At 39.3% G+C, this 21,879-nt stretch overlaps 1 protein-coding gene and 1 pseudogene across 7 annotated transcripts in view; both read right to left on the bottom strand.

Moving 5' to 3' along the window:
* Positions 1-21,879, bottom strand: part of SRPK2 (SRSF protein kinase 2) — a 243,859-nt gene that overhangs the window by 167,777 nt on the left and 54,203 nt on the right. The gene's annotated exons all lie outside the window — the stretch shown is intronic.
* On the bottom strand, positions 4,613-12,286 carry LOC108635863 (annotated as a pseudogene).

Here is a 21,879-nt window from a genome sequence, read left to right as displayed (position 1 = left end):
AAGAATAGAGAATAATAATAAATCTTGTAAAGTCAACTGCTGTCTGGATATCCATTACACTTATTATTTGCAGAATAAATAACACTTTCTTCACTGAAACCATAGCATTTTCTTCTATCCCATCCCACATGCTCCACACATCAGAACACACCCCACAGTTTCTACTTTGGAAGAGCAGTCCAGAGACTGGCAGCTGGAGAAAAGAAGTATAGATTTTAAGGGAATTCCCTGGCAGTCCAGTGGTAGGACTTGACACTTTCATTGTCGTGGCCTGAGTTCAATCCTTGGCTGGGAAACTAAAATCCCACAAGCCATATGAGGAGATTAAAACACACACAGACACACACAGACAGACACACACACAGACAGACAGACACACACACACACACACGAAGGAGACCTGAGAGGTCATCTGACCACACACACACACACACACACACACACACACACACACACACACACACACACACACGCGCGCGCGCGCAGGAGACCTGAGAGATCATATCTATCATTTCTTATGTTTGCAAAGGTTCATCTTCTCTTCTCCCTCCCCTTGGCACAAACCCTTGATGGCAAGGTCCTCCTCTCTCTCTTCCTAAGAACTGAAACACAAGGCCCCTGACACAGGAGGCACCCAATAAAAGCTGCTGATAATGATACCAGATTAACAGGTAACTTTCAGTTGTCATTCTTCCCAACTCCTGCAGCATCTGACACCCTCCCTTCTAGTCCTTATTCCTCCTTTCACCACCTAAGTATCAAGCATCTTCACTCAAAAAATCTCAGTAATAATCTCAGGACTGAACTTGGAGTCATGAAACCTGTGCTGAACCCCAAGCCCTCGTTAGTTTGGGAGAAAGATGCTGAAATTTGTTAGGTCTCAGTCCTCTTAAATTTCAAATATGAGATTTGGTGCTCTGATGCTCTATAATTTTTTCTGTTCAACTAAACTTAATGCTTTCTACTATTATCCTTTACCTTGTCATTTTTTAAGGCCTACCATTAAAAAAATCAGAACCTAAAAGAATACGACAGCTAACCTATTTATTTCTAGTTAAGGAAAATCAGTACACTGTGGTTACTTTACTTTACAGAGGAACTTTAAAAATTAAAAATTATATTGTATCATGAGCCAAAAGAGATGAAATGGCCCCTTCATACCAAAAGAAGCATAACCCACTTTGATACAATGCTTTTCAGGAAGGCAGGTCACCAAAATGGTTCAGTTTAATACAGTCATAAAATGTAGACTACTACAGGCTGGTTGGACTGCACATCCAACACACAATCCTTCATATAAACATTCCCTCTGAGCTTGTGAGCATTTGGGTGTGCCAGACTTTAACATGACACTTGCTCATAAGAACTCGGAGCACAGCTATTAAACTCTTGTTTAGCAGCAGGCAGTGGCAGGTCACAGGAAACTTCTAGTGAAGAAGTCTCCTTCCCCACAAGCATTCTAATTTTTACTTGGGGACCCATTGGTCTTGAACACGCACACTTTGCAACAAAGCTGACACCAACAGAGGTGTCAAGGTGAATGTCCATATCACATTCCCCAGGGAATGAATTCAGTGGCAGGTGACCTAAGCTACTACAATCCAAACTTAAGACTACCATACAGATATTTATACAGTTCTAAAACATTTCCAAAATAAAAATGATCACTTCTTCATTTCACAAGCACAAGAGGATACCATCATACTTGAATTACAGTATTTAACAAGTAAACTTTATGCTTCAGTCTAATTTAAATGTACAAATTTATAAGATAAAATAGTAGAACAATAAATTTTTCATGTGGTAAAATTTAAAATGTGACTTTTACAGCTGCATAGCATCATCATGACTAACACTGCTAGAAACAAATGTTTCAATACAAACACAAATATGATTATAAAATGTAACTCTGGCAAACAACAAAGACACAAGCATAGGAGGAATGTAACTTTTTCATATGCAACAATTATTTTCAAGGCCAAAACACAATCAAGTTGAGATTAATGCGTGTTTAGCTCCATGTCAATATAAAACTTAAAATTACCTCATTAAGAAAAAGCTTAACATTTAACTTTGTGTGGCATTAAATCCACAAGTGAAATATATGAAAACACAGGGAGAAAACTCATACTGTTCAAGTTATTGTTAAGGAAGGTATTCAGAATCAGAAAACTGAGATTTGAATTTTGACTCATTAGTATCTCTGATTCCTCAAACTACTCAGTCACATCTTCCATAAGTCTGTCTCATCTTTTATAAAATGTTGTCAAAGTAATAATTTGATTCGTCCAATTAGGTAATTACTCAGGAAAATCAGAACACAGGAAAAGTTGGGGAGGGGAAGTGGTGGTGAGCGGACAGCGGCAAATAAAGATACAGAAAGTTGAAGACTATTTCAAACATTTCTACTATAAGTGAGAAGTTGTTCTCTATTTTGCACCTTTCACAAATAGGTTTTTCAAATGACATTTTAAGAAAATAACTAGAGCTAATGATAAAAGTTTTCACTATAATCTGAAAACATGAAATCTGCAATGGAAAACTTTGCTACAGTTCCAATGCAAGAGAACATTCATATCAAAATCACAGTGAGGACAATGTTAACTTGTTTATTTGATATCAATGGTACTGCTAATGTAGACGCATCCCACAAAGACCAAGAGTCAAATGGACCCATTGTTCAAGGCTGCTGGATGTAACAACGAGTTAACTGTGGCTCAGAAACTCATTTCATCATCCTGAAACTGTTCTGGCTCATAGTTCATGAGTCAAAAACAATAAACCAAAAAGCTTTAACAACCCAGACTGCCTATCCAGGTTATTCAACAGGCTTGGCACTCAATGACTTTTAGCCAATGCCAAAAATTGATTCTAACATCAAAGGATAAAGATTTATGACAAGAGAACATATTCAAACCCTAAAGGTGTAACAAGACTTTGCAGTACAATGGAAGCATTGTTGGAATAAGTACACACCATTTGGAAGCCAGATTCATTTCAACTTGAGACTGGCAAGCATAGTTATAAGTAAGACTTACTCAGATCATAAAAACTACAGGAAAGTGCCACCTTAAATTCTTTTTTGGAATAAGGCAGGATATGCATGTACGCATGCTAAAGTAAACAGAAATGTCCTGCTCAAAGACTTGAGACCGACTTTTCTATTAACCCTTCATTCCCATTAGGTAATATTCCTAATATGACTAATGGTAAGAAAATTGCCAAACTGAAAAACTAAAATATTTGCTCTACCTTTTCAATATTGTGACTCTGGGAATCCAGAGACCAGTGATACATACAGCAACCCACTCTAGGCACTTCGGGACTGCCCTAGCCCCAAGTAGCTATAAGTAATTGCTATGTGAGGCCTACAGATCTCAACCTAGAGACACACCTCCTTGCTAAAAGAAAAACTAAAAGCCTTCCGAGACTAATTGTAAAATCAAACTACAACACGGATTCCTGATCTAAAGATATAGACTATCACTCGGGTCTAAACCCTAGAAGCATCTACACTGTGGCAACAAATAACTCTTGTTCAAAATGCTTTAGGATCAAGTATCTATTTTAATAAAGTTCTCTGTTCTCTGGGGTTCTAAAGGCTTAAGAGAAGATACAGGATATTTACTTATCAAAACTTCTGTTGCCTGGTACTTTATTACAGTGGTATATAAAAGATCATGAAAAGGAGTTCATATACAGTTTATATTAGACAAATAACATTTAAAAACAAAAAGAGTCTTCCAGATAAAATATGCTCTCTTCCTCATTCTTATGCTTTATTAATCCATTCTTCTGTTCATTTAACATGCTTAGAGAACCGACAAAAGAGAAGCCCCCCCAAAACCAGAATACTTCTCACCAAGATCCATATATTATTTAGTTTTAAGAGCCAGAGGCAACGATGAGAACTGTGCCGGATTTCTTTTCTTTAGTTGACAATTCAGTACAGTCAGATTTCAGCTTGCAGGGAGAGAAAAAGAGGCAGTGTTTTAGGCTTTTAAAGGACTTCATCAGGCCACAGAAGGTCATCTATCTATGTACTCTCAGTCTGTCTTCAAATATATTTACCAAAAATACCAAAGTTTCAAAACATTAATGAAACTCATAACAACTATGAATTATTATTATTACATATGACATACTGCTAGAACTGAACTGTTTAGATGGAAATTTTAACCTCAGGAGACCACACCACAATCATCTGGTCAACTCTTTTAAACCAAGCAAAAAACACTGATTTAAAATCTCATGGAGGAAAGAGGAAGAGTTTTCTACCCTTAAAAAAGCAGGATACTACTCTGCCTGAACAAAGACAAAAAAAGAAACAGTCATGTAGAAAGACTGCTGGCTAACTGCCGCCCTCTGGCTGGCAAGATGCCACCGTTCAGCTGGAAAAGCATTTAACCAAAACATTCATTTACAAATGTCTCTAGCTGTGATGCATTTTTAATATTGTATATATCTCTAACTTAAGTAGAAAACAACTTTTAAGAAGAAAATGAGGAACAAAGTCAGAAATTATGTAGGATTAAAATTAAAACACTATCACAGGAACATTTATTTAAAAGGAAATAATACTAAGAAGGGGGAGATGTATCAACAGTTACAATACTGAAAAAAGAAATGCTGGAACACAATGTGATTATAGAAATGCCAAATGTAAATTAATGGTCAGGTGTCAAATCATCATACCATTCTAGCTCTGAAAAAAGGAACATAAGCCTTTCCCTCTAGGCTTACTGGAAAAAGAGATCTGAATATCAGGCAGGTGCAACTAAACATGGCCTGGAAACAAAAAGGTCTCAGCTCAAAAGGTTTTTAGTGTAAGGGCTGGACCATATAATGTAAAAGAGATCATGAACTATCTCGGAGGGAGACTTAAGCATGATTTCCCCGGTAGGGAAAAGGGGGATCAACTGAAGCAATTAATTTTAGTGCTATAGTAGTCTTACTTCTGAAAATTTTAGAAGTACAAATGTCATTACATCTGCCATGGTGAATACAAAGAGGCTTTTCTTCATGCAAGAAGGTCTTATTGTTAAAAAAAAAATTTTAATGATCTTTTAAAAAGGATAAACAAATGATAAATCAAAACCAAGCATAAAGAATCAAACAGCTTCCAATGTATAATAAGTGCTTTACTTTAGAACTTCAGTCTATGAAGCTGGTGACTGGGACTCCTACAAATACCACTAAGAACAAAAAGATGAGAAAAGCTTCCTACCCCCTTACAGCACTCACTGGCAGTGCCATCCATTTGCCAATAGGCATATTCTTTTTTTTTTTAATTTTCTCCTGTTGTTTCAAAGTATTATTTAAATCTCACTTTTTTTCTTCTCACTTTTGTTGGAGTCATTACTTTCATGATTATTTTTACTCCAAAAATGTTATCTGAGTACAAAATTAAAACACTGTGATTTTTAATGGTGGTTTACAGCAGAACAAATTATTTTATACAATTAACATATTTTTATTTTTTTTAAATGATACAGTTTCTCCTTTAAACGTGAGTTCTCTCAGGTAAGCTCCCCAAGTTTACTACAGCACAGCGGTCGTGCATATGCAGAGAGTTCTGGGATTGGTCCAGAGCGAGATAGAGTTCCAATGCATGAAAAGCTTTAAAATTCTCCCTTAAGGAGGTTTCATCTGCCAATACCAATTTCCAAGTGTACTTTTTCATTTCAGAAAAAACTAATTTCAACTGATCCCTGCACATCTTTGTTTTGATCAAGTCACATAACTTTTCTTCAGCTTATTAAAAAAAAAATTCTACCTAAAATAGAGTTGTATTTTTTTAAATAACAAATAAATACACTGTCAGCTTGTAGAAACCTGGGAAACTAGGTGTCATATATCAATTTTCATTATCATTTCTCCACAAATGTTGCTGCTGCCATTCCTGTCTGTATGCTTCCTCTTGCCAAAGTTGTCAATTCCTCAATTTCAGCATTTAATTTATGTATTAAACACTCCATTGCTTCTTGGCCTTTATTAGCATTGGACGATATCGTACTTGCCATCAGCTCTTCAAAGCAACTGCGAGCCTGACTCCTTCCACAGTAATTATGGCTTTTTGAGTCAAAATAGCTTTTTCTGGGGCTTAAGGATGTGGTTTGTATGTAAATCTCTCATCTACTGAAACCTTATTTGTAAATGAAATATTCACAGATTTAAGTTCCACTGTTTTCTCTATTGTATCCACTATAGAATGTTCTTACGCATATGTTTTGGTCCTTGCTGCACCAATAGTAAATTTCACAATGGAAAGCAGTCCCCACTGTGTGCTGAGAAGTGCATGGCAATGCAACATTTCAGAGGGATCTATGTGTCTGTCCAGGACATCAACTCAAATCACACTCAGGTTCATAGGGTTTGGGTATTTCTGCATTGCAGCTGTTGTAACGATTTCCCATGAGTAGTCAAAGACATGCTCCAAAGTCCAGATCTTAATGGTGCCGGCAGCCAGCACAGTGTCCAGGCGGCAATAGGACACAATGAGGCAAAGAGGCCACTCTTGCCCCCACCCTGTCCCTCAGCCGCCCCACTGGCAGCCCCTAAATCTCACTTTTTACATTATACTTTTATTAAAAAGACTCTCCTTGAGGATAAATACCAAAGACATACCTGTATGATGCTACAGTACAGTGTCTTGCAGAAGTTTTTAATAAACATCAGTAAATATGAGGCCACACAGAAATCTACATGAATTTGTGAGTCAATTCCTAGGCAGGTTGATAAGAAGTCAAGGAGCACTTCTTCTCTCCTCCCAAGGAGGAGAGAGGGGTATGGGGCTCTTGAGGAGACAGGGGTCTGGAATTCTCAAGGAGGAAGAAAGGACAAACTTTTTTCTCTACATTCCTTAGTAAGGATTATATAACATCAATGTATCCTCCTTGAAGACAGTTTCTCCTTCTGGAAAACCGTCTGACTAATCCGGCTACAACAGACCACGCAGAAGCGCGCCGGTTGCGACGGACCATGCAGCCAAGCGTGGCCAAGAGGAGCTACCCCTTGCCCAAGGTCAGGGGCGGTGACCGAGAGAGAGTACCAGGCTGCGTTGGCACAGGAGAGGCCGAGAGGAGCTACCCCACATCCGAGGTCAGGGCCGGCGGCTGAGAGGAGCTACCCCTTGTCCAAGGTAAGGAGCAGCGGCTGTGCTTTGCTGGAGCAGCCGTGAAGAGATACCCCACAACCAAGGTAAGAGAAACCCAAGTGAGAGGGCAGGTGTTGCGAGAGGGCATCAGAGGGCAGACACACTGAAACCATAATCACAGAAAACTAGCCAATCTGATCACACGGACCACAGCCTTCTCTAACTCAAAGAAACTAAGCCATGCTGTGTGAGGCCACCTAAGAAGGGAGGGTGATAGTGGAAAGGTCTGACAGAATGTGGTCCACTGGAGAAGGAAAGGGTAAACCACTTCAGTTTTCTTGCCTTGAGAACTCCATGAACAGTATGAAAAGGCAAAAATCATAGGCTACTGAAAGGGGAATTCCCCAGGTCAGTAGGTGCCCAATATGCTACTGGAAATGAGTGGAGAAATAACTCCAGAAAGAATGAAGGGTTGGAGCCAAAGCAAAACAAAAATACCCAGTTGTGGATATGACTAGTGATAGAAGCAAGGTCTGATGCTGTAAAGAGCAATATTGCATAGGAACCTGGACTATTAGGTCCATGAATCAAGGCAAACCAGAAGTGGTCAAACAGGAGATGACAAGAGTAAACGTCGACATTCTAGGAATCAGCGAACTAAAATGGACTGGAACGGGTGAATTTAACTCAGATGACCATTATATCTACTACTGTGGGCAGGAATCCCTCAGAAGAAATGGAGTAGCCATCATGGTCAACAAAAGAGTCCAACATGCAGTTCTTGGATGCAATCTCAAAAATGACAGAATGATCTCTGTTCGTTTCCAAGGCAAACCATTCAACATCACGGTAATCCAAGCCTATGCCCCAACCAGGAACGCTGAAGAAACTGAAGTTGAACGGTTCTATGAAGACCTACAGGATCTTTTAGAACTAACACCCAAAAAAGATGTCCTTTTCATTATAGGGGATTGGAATGCAAAAGTAGGAAGTCAAGAAACACCTGGAGTGATGGGCAAATTTGGCCTTGGAATACAGAATGAAGCAGGGTAAAGGCTAATAGAGTTTTGCTGAGAGAACGCACTGGTCATAGCAAACACTCTCTTCCAACAACACAAGAGAAGACTCTACACATGGACACCACCAGATGGTCAACACCGAAATCAGACTGATTATATTCTTTGCAGCCAAAGATGGAGAAGCTCTATACAGTCAGAAAAAACAAGACCAGGAGCTGACTGTGGTTCAGATCATGTACTCCGTATTGCCAAATTCAGACTTAAATTGAACAAAGTAGGGAAAACCACTAGACCATTCAGGTATGACCTAAATCAAATCCCTTATGATTATACAGTGGAAGTGAGAAATAGATTTAAGGGACTAGATCTGATAAAGTGCCCGATGAATATGGACTGAGGTTCGTGACATTGTACAGGAGACAGGGATCAAGACCATTGCGATGGAAAAGAAATGCAAAAAAGCAAAATGGCTGTCTGGGGAGGCCTTACAAATAGCTGTGAAAAGAAGAGAAGCAAAAAGCAAAGGAGAAAAGGAAAGATATAAGCATCTGAATGCAGGGTTCCAAAGAATAGCAAGGAGAGATAAGAAAGCCTTCTTCAGCAACCAATGCAAAGAAATAGAGGAAAACAACAGAATGGGAAAGACTAGAGATCTCTTCAAGAAAATTAGAGATACCAAGGGAACATTTCATGCAAAGATGGGCTCGATAAAGGACAGAAATGGTATGCACCTAACAGAACAGAAGATATTAAGAAGAGGTGGCAAGAATACACAGAAGAAATGTACAAAAAAGATCTTCATGACCCAGATAATCACGATGGTGTGATCACTCATCTAGAGCCAGACATCCTGGAATGTGAAGTTAAGTGGGCCTTAAAAAGCATCACTAGGAACAAAGCTAGTGGAGGTGATGGAATTCCAGTGGAGCTATTTCAAATCCTAAAAGATGATGCTGTGAAAGTGCTGCACTCAATATGTCAGCAAATTTGGAAAACTCAGCAGTGGCCACAGGACTGGAAAAGGTCAGTGTTCATTCCAATCCCAAAGAATGCTCAAACTACCGCACAATTGCACTCATCTCACATGTTAGTAAAGTAATGCTCAGAATTCTCCAAGCCAGGCTTCAGCAATACGTGAACCGTGAACTTCCTAATGTTCAAGCTGGTTTCAGAAAAGGCAGAGGAACCAGAGATCAAATTGCCAACATCTGCTGGATCATGGAAAAAGCAAGAGAGTTCCAGAAAAACATCTATTTCTGCTTTATTGACTATGCTAAAGCCTCTGACTGTGTGGATCACAAGAAACTGTGGAAAATTCTGAATGGGAATACCAGACCACCTGACCTGTCTCTTGAGAAATCTGTATGCAGGCCAGGAAGCAACAGTTAGAACTGGACATGGAACAACAGGCTGGTTCCAAATAGGAAAAGGAGTGCGTCAAGGCTGTATATTGCCACCCTGCTTATTTAACTTATATACAGAGGACATCATGAGAAACGCTGGGCTGGATGAAGCACAAGCTGGAATCAAGATTGCCGGACGAAATATCAATCACCTCAGATATGCAGATGACACCACCCTTATGGCAGAAAGTGAAGAGGAGCTAAAAGCCTCTTGATGAAAGAGGAGAGTGAAAAAGTTGCCTTAAAGCTCAACATTCAAAAAACTAAGATCATGGCGTCCGGTCCCATCACTTCATGGCAGATAGATGGGGAAACAGTGGAAACAGTGTCAGACTTTATTTTTGGGGCTCCAAAATCACTGCAGATGGTGATTGCAGCCATGAAATTAAAAGACACTTACTCCTTGGAAGGAAAGTTATGATAAACCTAGATAACATATTCAAAAGCAGACACATTACTTTGCCAACAAAGGTCCATCTAGTCAAGGCTATGGTTTTACCAGTGGTAACGTATGGATGTGAGAGTTGGACTATAAAGAAAGCTGAAAGCCGAAGAATTGATGCTTTTGAACTGTGGTGTTGGAGAAGACTCTTGAGAGTCCCTTGGACTGCAAGGAGATCCAACTAATCCATTCTAAAGGAGATCAGTCCTGGGTGTTCATTGGAAGGACTGATGCTGAAGCTGAAACTCCAATACTTTGGCCACCTCATGAGAAGAGCTGACACATTGGAAAAGACCCTAATGCTGAGAGGGATTGAGGGCAGGAGGAGAAGAGGACGACAGAGGATGAGATGGCTGGATGGCATCACAGACTCGATGGACATGAGTTTGCGTGAACTCCGGGAGCTGGTGATGGACAGGGAGGCCTGGCATGCTGTGCATCATGGGGTCACAAAGAGTCGGATGCGACTGAACTGAACTGAATCCTGTTATCTTAAAATGTATATTATGGGAGTGTGTCTGGTAAGATCTTTCTATTGTTAGTTCTAATCCTGTCATCTTTAAATGTAAATTGTGGGAGTGAGTCTAGTAAGACCTTGAGACCTTCTTTTGACTTATTGTAATAACCAATTTAAAAAGTATCTAATTCCCTTGCTAAGACTAGCAAGGGGGGAACTCTCCATCCCCCTTCTGATGTCTATGTCAGAAGCTTTCCAATGTCCTCTTTCACTTTAATAAAACTCTGTTACAACAAAGCTCTTGAGTGATCAAGCCTGGTCCCTGGTCCTGAAGCTAAATCTTCTTTGGAGATCACAAATCAGACATCATTGACTGTAAGCTATCAAATTTATATTCAAAGTCATTGTTTAAGTGGTAAGTCTATGAGGTTTTCCCTTTATTCTACATTTCTAAATATTCTGTATTTGACTATAAATATAATCAGAATGCTTTATTTTTTATAGTTGTGATAATATTTTAACAATGAAGGGTATATACAGTGATGATTAAGAATATGGGCCAACTGCCTGGACTTGAATGACAGCTCCTAAAATTCAACTTACTTACTATCCCTAATCATCATCTACAAAAACAGAATATAATAAGAATACCTATCTAAAAATTGCAGTAAGGATGACACAAAATAATGCATGTGAAAGCATTTGGCAAATAGAAGGCCTTAATACATATCAGTCAACAGCTTCACTGTTAAAAGTTGTGGGCTTATCACCTGAATATGTCCCACAGTTACAAGTTAGGGGTTAGAGATTTTCTTGCTCCGCCTGAAGGTCATAATACTTTATATACTGTTTTCATAAAATAAAAAAATAATTCTGCATCAAGGGTAATTTAAAAATATGCAGGAAACAAGCCCTGGCCTTTCAGTAACAACTAACTGTGAAACAGATTGAGATGGCACCTGAGTACTCCTTCCACTCCCCCTCAGAATCACTCACAGGGCTATGCTGTGGCAGGGCTCTCGAAAACCCATTCCAGGGCATGCTGGCTGCTTTCACGTGTAAAATGTTCATCTTGTTTATATGGAAAGTGCTGTATTACTAGAACTTCAAGAGCAATCAACAGGTGAAGGAGGTGGTTACCTTAATGGATGGTGACACGTACAAACCTCTAACTGTATGGACGTTAATCTTCATTCCGATGACCAACTAAAAGGCTGTAATGCAACCCAACAGTATTTGTCTGTTTTTAACATAATTCCTATGATAATATTTCTACTTACAACACTATTGTAAACACTTAATATGTAGTCATTTATTTAGTCTTTGCAACTACGCTTTGAGGTAGATATTTTTAGGATCCCCAGGTACAGCTGAGGAACAGCAGCAAAGAGAGGGGAAATGGCCAATCGCATGACTGAAATCCACACAGTATCTCTTCTCTTAAACTACTAGGCTGGTTGCAGCTTGGTGACTGGTACCAGTAACCACTTCCTATTACCAGAACCCCGTCTGGAGTGTCTAAAGCACTTGGCGTGTATACCTTGAATGTATCAGAGGGCAGAAAAGGGTAATCATGAGTGTCTGCTTATTCAACTAAAAGAATCTTTTCCTCAAGAGAGTTATGAGATGATCTCACCCTTTCTTTTAGTCAATCTGCATGGGAGCTATTAAAGGGATACTGTTGGGCACCTACTTCCAGTACTCATTCATCTTATCTGAAAAAGAGTTGCAAAATTAACCCAACTACTTAAAACTTCATCAAAAATAAACAGGAGGAATCTCCCTCCCTCTAGCTGGAGCCCTCACCATTTCTTCCCCGACCAGAAACCCTGCGCCTGATGCCTCACACTTCTTGAATCTTCCACCCATCACTGCTGCAGTCAAGTTTCAAAAACAGCAAACAGATCCCACTACAGCCCTGCTTAAAGCCCTTCAGCACTGCCCTGTTGCCTCAGGCCACATTACTTTGTTTGTGATCAGTCTCCTATAAAAATGTAAGGAGAGGAGATTTCCCTGGTGGTTTAGTGGTCAAGAATCTGCCTTGCAAGGCAGGTCACACGGGTATGATACCTGGTCAGGGAACTAAGATCTCACATGCCACAAAGCAACTAAACCAGCGAGTCACAACCACTAATACTGAAGCTCGTGTGCTCCGGAGCCCGCACACCACTACTGCTAAGTCTACAAGCCACAACTAGAGGGTACATGTGCCACACAGAAAGATCCCGCATGATGCAAAGAAGATTCCATGTGCCACAATTAAGACCCAATGCAGCCAAACAAATAAATATTAGAAAATAAAACAGCATTTAACAGCTCTATAAAAATATATATTAAAAAATGAGAATTATTGACCACGTCTCCCCAAAAGTTGCACATAAATTTTGCATAGTCACACTGAGAAAAAAATTTACTTAATGTCTTAAAATTCCAAACATAAATAACAAAATTCTATCTCTAATTTCATAAATTAAAGATATTTCCAGGAAAGTCCATAAATATTTCCTGAACGTAAGAAAAGTTTAACCAAAAAGCCACAGAGCAGCGTACAGATTACATATCAAAAGTTTTAGAGGAATTTAGGAACTTCAGAATGATAAACTTTCCCAGTAGCAAAACACTTCATTTTATTCAAGCTTGTGTCATTAGCACAGTTATTCTGCTAATGTCCTTGGAAATTCAATTCGTCAGCACTTTGTTTTAGTTGTATATGTATATATCAAAGTTTTAGGCAGTATCCTTAACCAACTCAAAGAAGTATAAAACTGAAGAAACATGCCAAAGACCAAAACTTCAAATAACTGCTGTCCACCTTCTACCAGTAAATTGTTTTCTACCAATAGGCCAACCAGAGACAGATGTAAAGAAATCTGGTTCTATAGCATCCATCTATCCACTAGATCAGAGCTCTAAGCCCAAATGTCTTAAGGGGACAGCCAGGCCTCTTGTAAGATGAGCAGGGTGGGACTATGGCAGGCCATCTAAAAGGGGCACAAACCACAACCTAGGTCTAGGGCACAGCCATCATAAAACAATGCCCCCCCCAAAAAAAAAAAAGAATGCAGGCACAGGCCAGAAAGTCTCATTTTTTCAGAATACAGAAATAAGGAATTTTTATGTGAAATATCTCAAGCTTCCAAGCATTGCCAGGCACGTGAACACATCCACAGGTGTGATCCAACCCACAAGCACCATTTTTCACCTCATGATAGTGTTGCTGCTACTGCTGCTAAGTCGCTTCAGTCGTGTTCGACTCTGTGAGATCCCATGGACAGCAGCCCACCAGGCTCCTCCGTCCACAGGATTCTCTGGGCAAGAATACTGGAGTGGGTTGCCATTTCCTTCTCCACATGATAGTGTAAGTCTTACTTACTCATTTAATAGACAGGCATGGCTCCATGGTGCCAACCTTGCACCGCATACTCTGCTAGGCATGGGGACAACCACTGAGTCTCAGTCAGTAGAGGAGAACAGCACACGGACATGACACCATGGACGCTGTGGTCAGCGCAATAACAGAGCAGGCAGACGACATGAAGCAGTGAGAAAAGACGCCTGAGTCTGCAAGAGAAATAGTCCATAGAGGTCAGGGAAGTCTTCTTCCCCGGGGCTATTTGGCTAGAAGGACTGAGCTGAACAGGAAAAAGGCAGAGAAGCCAGGCTGCAGCTTGACACTTCGGATGCAAAGAAATGTAAAGTGTCAGGCTAGGAAAATAAAACTGGAACATCTCAGACCTGCTGGGTCCATGAGACCTGCTGGTCCATGACTCAGACAGGATTTGGGGAGGGGGCTGAGGTGGTGGTGGTGGTGGTTCCTGAGCAGTTAAGCCAACTGAAGTTCAGGGAAGAGGGATGAACTGAACACAAATGCAGGAAGCAGATAAAACCATGAAGATGGATCATGTATCAGTGCAAAGAAGGCAGCAAGTCTGAAAAATGTGTTCAGAATTTTAATAATAATGTAGTAAAACGTTATCCCTTTTAATGTATATTAAGTTGGGAAAAAATAAAAACCATCACATACAGTGAAAAAGACTTCGTATCACCCATAATCCTACACCAACTGCTATGCATTTTCTTTCCATCTAGAAATATCCAAAGACATTCCTCTGTCCAGTCTTTAATCTACTTAGTCTTCCTTTGATTCTAATTTTTTTCTGCTTAGACTTCTCTATTTTGTCTTATCCATTATAAGCTTTCTCAAACCTTCTGTGGAATGAAATGGAGCATAAAAAAACTAAGTTATGTGTCAGTTTAAAAAGCCAAACCCACCTTTCCACAAACACACAATATTTATGTCAACTGCTTCATCCTTTTCACATAGCACAGAATAGAAAGAGAAACACTTTTTATTCTTTTCCACCAGAGAAACCACAAACTAGGAAAGGGTTGGCTGTGTACATAGTATAACCCTACCTAACTGTCTTAGTTGACAAAAAAAATCTTCCAGAAGTGAAGAGCTATTTTGTGCAAAGAATTATTATCAAGAAGGTGAAAAGACAACCTATAAAATGGGAAAAAAATATTTGCAAATCATCTATCTGATAAGGGACTACCACCCAGAATAACTCCTACAACTCAGCACAAAAACAACCCAATTAAAACACGAGCAACAGACATTTCTGCAAAACAGATATAAAAATGGCCAATAAGCATATGCAAAGATGATTAACATCACTAGTCATTAGAAGAATGAAAATAAAAACAAGATATTCCTTCACACCTATTAAGCTAACTATCAAAAATCGGTAAAATAAGTGTTATAAAAGATGTGGAGAAATTGGAACTCTTGTACATTGCTTGTGGGAATGTAAAATGGTTTAATCACTATGAAAAAAACAGTGTGGCAGTTCCTCAAAAAGTTAAACACAGAATTATCCCATGACCCAGAAATTCCTTTCCTAGGTGTATACCACCAAAGACCTGAAAACAGCTACTCAAACAAATACTTGTACATAAATGTTTACAGCAGCACTATTTGCAACAGACAAAAAGTATGAATAACCCAAGTCTGCATCAACAAAGTGTGGTGTGTACATATACCATGGAATATTGTTCAGTCATAAGAATGAAGTCTGACACAAGCTACCACATGGAACCTTGAGGACATTATGCTAAGCGAAATAGGCCAGTCACAAATAGTCAAATACTGCATGATTCTACCCTGTATCAGATAACTGGAGTAATCAAATTTGTAGAAACAAAAAGTAGAATAGTGGTTGCCAGAGTTTGGGGAGAGGGAATGGGAAATTGTTGTTTAACAGGTACAGAGTTTCAGTTTTATAAGATGAAAAGAATTCTAGAGACTGGTTATACACCAAAGTGAATGTACTTAACTGCACACTTAAAAATGGTTAAGATGGAAAATCTTATGTATTTTTGCAATGCTTTTTCAGTTTTTAAAGGAATAAAGTACTGATACATGCTACAAAGTAGGAAAACCTTAAAAACACTACCCTAAGTGAAAGAAGCCAGACACAAGGGTCACATATTGTATGGGCTGTCCAAAATAGGCAAATCCATACAGATAGAAAGTAGACTGGTAGTTGCCAGAAGCTGAGAGGAGCAACTGCTAACGGGTATGGGTTTCTTTATGGGGTGATGAGAATGTTCTGGAATTAGACCATAGTGATGGTGGCACTAGATGAGATACGAAAATCCACTAAATTACACACTTATAATGGATTAATTTTATCCTGTGTGAATTATACTTCAATCAGGATATTTTGTTTAAAACAAGAAGCTATTCTTTTGAACCTACAATGCCATATAAAACAATGAAAGCAAAACACTAGTCAAATGAGATTTCCCCCATTTCCACCTTTGCGAGTTATCAGTTTTAGGTTAACACATTCTCGTTCCCTTCTACTCGAGGGAACAGCAGAGTGCAGGCGGTGTGGGCGCAGCTCTGCGGCATGTGCGCCCTGGCGCCCCCCGGCGCTACCAGGCCCCCACAGCGTGTGTCCACAGCCTAGCACCCACCTCACTGACCTACCAGCTGCTCTGTTTTATCTTGTCCAATGCCACAGACTTACTGCACTGCTGTTCCTCATCTCCGTTAAGCTCTTCTTCTATCTTCCTATCAATTTTCCTTTTTTATTCTAGCCTGTTATCCCTGTGCTAGAGCCAGGGCCCTAACTACTGCACACCCCAGACACAACCTCAGCCTTTTTATTTCCACTGGTGCTTGTGCTCAGGAGCTGTTCTAGTTACTGTCAAGTTTAATGAGCTGTGATATTAGGAGAAGGAAATGGCAACCCACTCCAGTGTTCTTGCCTGGAGAATCCCAGGGACAGAGGAGCCTGGTGGGCTGCCGTCTATGGGGTCGCACAGAGTCGGACATGACTGAGCGACTTAGCAGCAGTAGCAGCAGCAGATATTAGGAGAAAGGGTTAAAAAAAGAAAAAGCAAGGGAGGTAGCAAGAGAAAGACAAGGGCGGGACATGAAGAAACTGTTTCAAGTTACCACAAAAACAGAATGGAAAGTCCAAACATTAGGAGACACCCTGTTCACCCAGCCAAGGCAAAGCAAGAGCACACAATCTCTAAATGACCAAGGAATACAAAAGGCCAGCTACCAGGTGTCAGGCAGCTCAGAGAGAAGCAACAGAAACAGAAAAAAAGGAAGGGGAAGGCTAGGAAAAGGCAACCCTCAAGGAAGCAAGTTCTCCTGGTCGGACACAGGGTGTGTGTGCGCGCGCATGACACACGGACCTAATCACAGTGACAGCTCAAGACAAGATAAGCAGGAGGCAGGACGAAAAATCTCAAGTGATAGAGGAGTACACAGTCTATTTCAGAGAGCTCCCAATCGCTGAAACAATCAAACATTCTCATGTTCCAACCAAGTAAGACTACTACTTGTGTTTCTCTAGCCAAGTCAAAGCCTTGCTGCAGCTATACCAATAGGACTATCAAAGCCCTTACATCTGTATGGCCCTTTACAGTTTGCAAAAATCTCTCATGTGTGCTTCACAATGACTCCAGGCAAAAGAGAGAGCATCACCACCTTCAACTTCCGGATGGAAGGCCGTCTGACTTTGCTAACCTCGCCATTACATAATACTGTGCGAGTCATCCACATGAGTAGGTCCACATCCTGCGAATAATAGAAAACAACTAGAATGGAAGGGAGGAGAAGCAGATCAATGAATAAGGAGACTGTTGGGACTTCCCTGGTAGTCCAGTGGTCAAGACTCCAGGCTCCCAGTGCAGGGAACCTAAGTTCAATCCCTGGTCAGGGAACTAGATCCCACATGCTGCAACTATGACCTTGGTGCAGCCAAATAAATAAATATTTAAAACAAACAAACAAAAAGCCTTAAAAAAAAAGAATATGGAGACTGTAAATAAAGAACTTATACTTTAAAAAATATGCAACATATGCAGTATATAAAAGAATACATATATGTGTGCAAGTTAAACAGCACAATCATAAGGCAAAGACTGGACCCCCAATATAAGAACCAAAACATTAATACTGTAAAAAGCATCCATCGGATTATTCTTCCTGAGACAATTTAAGAGAAGGAGAGTAATACCCATGGGATAGGCAGGAATGAAAGTTCAAGAATTTTAGTTTTCTTTTAAATGGGCAAAGTATAAACAAAAAAAGACAGTGAGGGACTTCCCTGGTGGCTAAGCCTCTGAGCTCCCAATGCAGGGGGCCAAGGTTCAATCCCTGGTCAGGGAACTAGAGCCCACATGATGCAACGAAGACTCCACGCAGCCAAATCAATAAATAATCTTTAAAAAAAATAAAAAAGACAGTGAAAAGGGGTGAACTTCATCATCTACTTTAGCAAGGTTAAAGTAGCTTCCTTAAAATATTCATTGAGCCCTTGTCTACTCATTCAGGTATATCCATGATACTGATGATGATCTTGCCAAGTCCCCCTACCTTGAAGAGTGAAATCCTTGTTAGAAGTAGCATGTATCCAGGCTTCATACAGTGAATCATGGTACGGATTTTTAAAACCTCAATGAACAGTGCTTCCACCAAAACGGTAACATGTTCAAATTTGTAACTGAAGTGCTTTCCCAAAAGAAGATAGTACCATGCCCTTCTCCTAGCCTCCAGTAAATTCTAACAGCCATTACCTCAGGAAAGAAAGTCAAAAAGTTAGTTCTTCAAAGACTACAAAACTTAGACTGTAAATATGGAGGCTTTTACTTTACAGTCAAGAGATTTCTCTCCTGAGGTATCACTGGAGGACAGGCTGCAATTTTAACTACAGAATTACTTTTACCACATGTAATTAGAGGAATTATTGAGGAATTATTAATAGAAGTACATAGTCTCCCAAATCTTAATAAATTTAAATCCACCTTAAAGCTTTAAACACACATTTCTAAGCTCAATTTTCAACTGCTCTTTCAGGAGACGGTTCCTTCTCTACTCAAAATCATAATAACACAGCCCCACTCAATGACTCCATGGTTTATTTTGGGGTCATAAAAGGCAAGATTCTATCTTACAGACTCCAGGTGCAGAACAGCTAAAAACTGTTCTGTTCACTGATGCCTAAGCCAGTAAATTCTCTAACATATCCCCCTATCTCATATTCTCCAGAGCATTTATCTGAAATTAATTATTCACGGTCACTACTGTATCCCTGGCATGCATCTGTTGTGCTGATTAGCAACAAGTTAGTTAACTCTACTCCCCAGGAACCTTCAGTGAGCCTCCCCTCTCTTCTAGGCGTCTCAGAACATCCAGCTCAACTCCACAGACTGTATGTGGCCTGTGAAAAGCAAAACCAGAGGTCAGAGCAAGTGGAAAGCAGAGCCCTGTCTCTTATTAGCTGTGTTCAAAGAGCTCCTGCTGGCCACAGATGGAAGAGTTTATGCATTAATAAATATAATAATACACAAACATATTTAAACCTATTGATTTAATCCTTAGTCCTTTTTGAAGAAACTAGTAAAATCAACTATTTCAAAAATGCTAAGTAATAGTAAAGAATCAAGCATGTATATTTACTTGCCTATACCAACTGTACATGATGTATCCAAACAGTTGAAATGAGGACACTTTTCTTTACAACATATTCCAGGAAATAAATAAAAGAAAAAAATGACAAAACTACAATATCAGCATTTTGGAACACCTAATGAATTAATGGATGTGTCAATGGTCATCAGTGGCTGACAACATCATAAAAGAAGGGATAATCAGACATCACACACACTGAAAAATTAAAATATTGTGAGGGTGGGGAGGTGCAGAGTAGTGAGTCAAAAGAATATGTGCTTCTTGAACTCTTATATTTTAAGAGAGGGAAAAAAACATCCAAATAGAAAGATAAGCAAAGTAAAAATACTAGGAATTTACAAATGAAAAAAACAGAAATAGCTAATAAAGAAGGAAGTTTGGCCTCATCTACAATCAAACAAATGCAGATTTAAATAATGACTTATTTGTTTTAATGGCTCTGTCCAGAACTCATGGGAGTTTAATAATGACTTGTGAGCCCATCAACAGAAGAAAGGATAAAGATGTGGTCCATATATACAGTGGAATTTTAATCATAAAAAAGAATGAAATAATGCCATTTGCAACAACACGGATGGACCTAGAGACTGTCACGCTGAGTGAAGTCAGACAAAGAGAAATATATGGTATCACTTATATGCAGAATCTAAAAAAACGAAAAAAGATACAAATGAACTTATCTACAAAACAGAAGCAGATTTACAGAGTTAAGAGACTGAATTTATGGTTTAGCAGAGGGGAAGAATGCGGGGAAGAAAAGTTGGGAAGTTTGAGACTGATATGTACACACTGTTATTTAACATGGATAACCAAGGAAGACCTGCTGTATAGCACAGGGAACTCTGCTCAATATTATGTAACATCCTAATGGGAAAAGAATTTGAAAAAGAATAGATACATGTGTATGTATGACTGAATCACTACTGTACAACTGAAACTTACACAACACTGTCAATAAACTACACTCCAACATAAGAGTTAAAATATTTTTTGACTTGTGAAACTATAAACTAGCAACACCTTCCAAAGATCAATATGAAAATAAATTTCAAAGCATATATTTTAAACGATCCAGTAATTTGAAATCTAGAAGTTAGTACTCCAGAAATGATATGCGGCTTATTAAAGCATTGACTATAATAGCAAAAATGGGGAGATCAAAAAAGTCCAATATTGGGAACATTAAATAAACTGCTCAACTTTAATAAAGCTTCACTAAGTAATCATTCTCACAAAGAACATTTTGAAAAAAGAGAATATGCTTAGAATATATTGTTAACCATAAAAGACTCATAACAAGATGGCATGATATGTATATTAATTTTCTAATAAACAAGTTATAAAGGAGACTAGACAAATCAACACCAAAATATGATTAATCCCTAAATATTGAGGTTAACTATATTTTTTTCCCTTTTATACTCTCGCAAGTTTGTTTTTGCTTTTTCGCAATGAACTTGTGTTAGTTTCACATTTGGAAAAATAACACACTACACAGACATATTGTTAGATCAAATGACTAAAAGGATTTTAATAACAATAACTATAAACTAGTTTCAGACCCCAGAGGAGCTAAAGAGTTTCAGACCCTGGGCAACTCATAGTAGCTCTGTGGGCGTGCTGCTTCAGAGATAAAATTCAGAAGCTGAACTAGATGAGCAGCTTTCCAACTATGAAATCATGCATGTCAAGTGTTTCAGTACCTGGACCAGAATGAACACTCAGTCCCTGTTAATGTTTATTAACCAACAGCTCCCAGCAGCAACAAATAGAACCTGCCAAACAAGCAGCAGAATTTCAGACCCACAGTTCTCATTTCAATCATCTGCCTTTTATTTTTAAAAATTAAGACTCCTAGACACAATTTCTATTCAAGAAAAGATTTTACTGTACTTTGGCCTCCTCATGCAAAGAGTTGACTCACTAGAAAAGATTCTGATGCTGGGAGGGATTGGGGGCAGGAGGAGAAGGGGACGACAGAGGATGAGATGGCTGGATGGCATCACTGACTCGATGGACCTGAGTCTGAGTGAACTCCGGGAGTTGGTGATGGACAGGGAGGCCTGGCGTGCTGCGATTCATGGGGTCGCAAAGAGTCGGACGCAACTGAGCGACTGAACTGAACTGAAAACCACTTGATCAGATAACCCCTACAGTTTCTGGTAGTATTATGACATTCCAAACACTATGCATCTGTGTTCTCATCCCTATGGCAAGCCTAGAAATATTCTTGATGATCACACAAATAAAACCCCAGTCCAACTGTATTTGCATGATTCTAATATACTGTACTGTAATTCTGAGACCCTTTCATCATTTTCCTCCTCATTTGTGTTCAAATTATAGACATTGCTTACTAAAAGTTTCCTGAAAGTACTTCCTAGCTGATATCCTGAAACTTCCTGCGCCCTTGTACACAAAGCAAAAAGAAAAAGGCATCTTTCAGGTAATCTTTAAAAAGGGGTCT

The sequence above is a fragment of the Capra hircus genome, chromosome 4, assembly GCF_001704415.2.
Source record: "Capra hircus breed San Clemente chromosome 4, ASM170441v1, whole genome shotgun sequence".
Taxonomy (NCBI): Eukaryota; Metazoa; Chordata; class Mammalia; order Artiodactyla; family Bovidae; genus Capra; species Capra hircus.
This window is presented reverse-complemented; position numbering and strand designations above follow the sequence as displayed.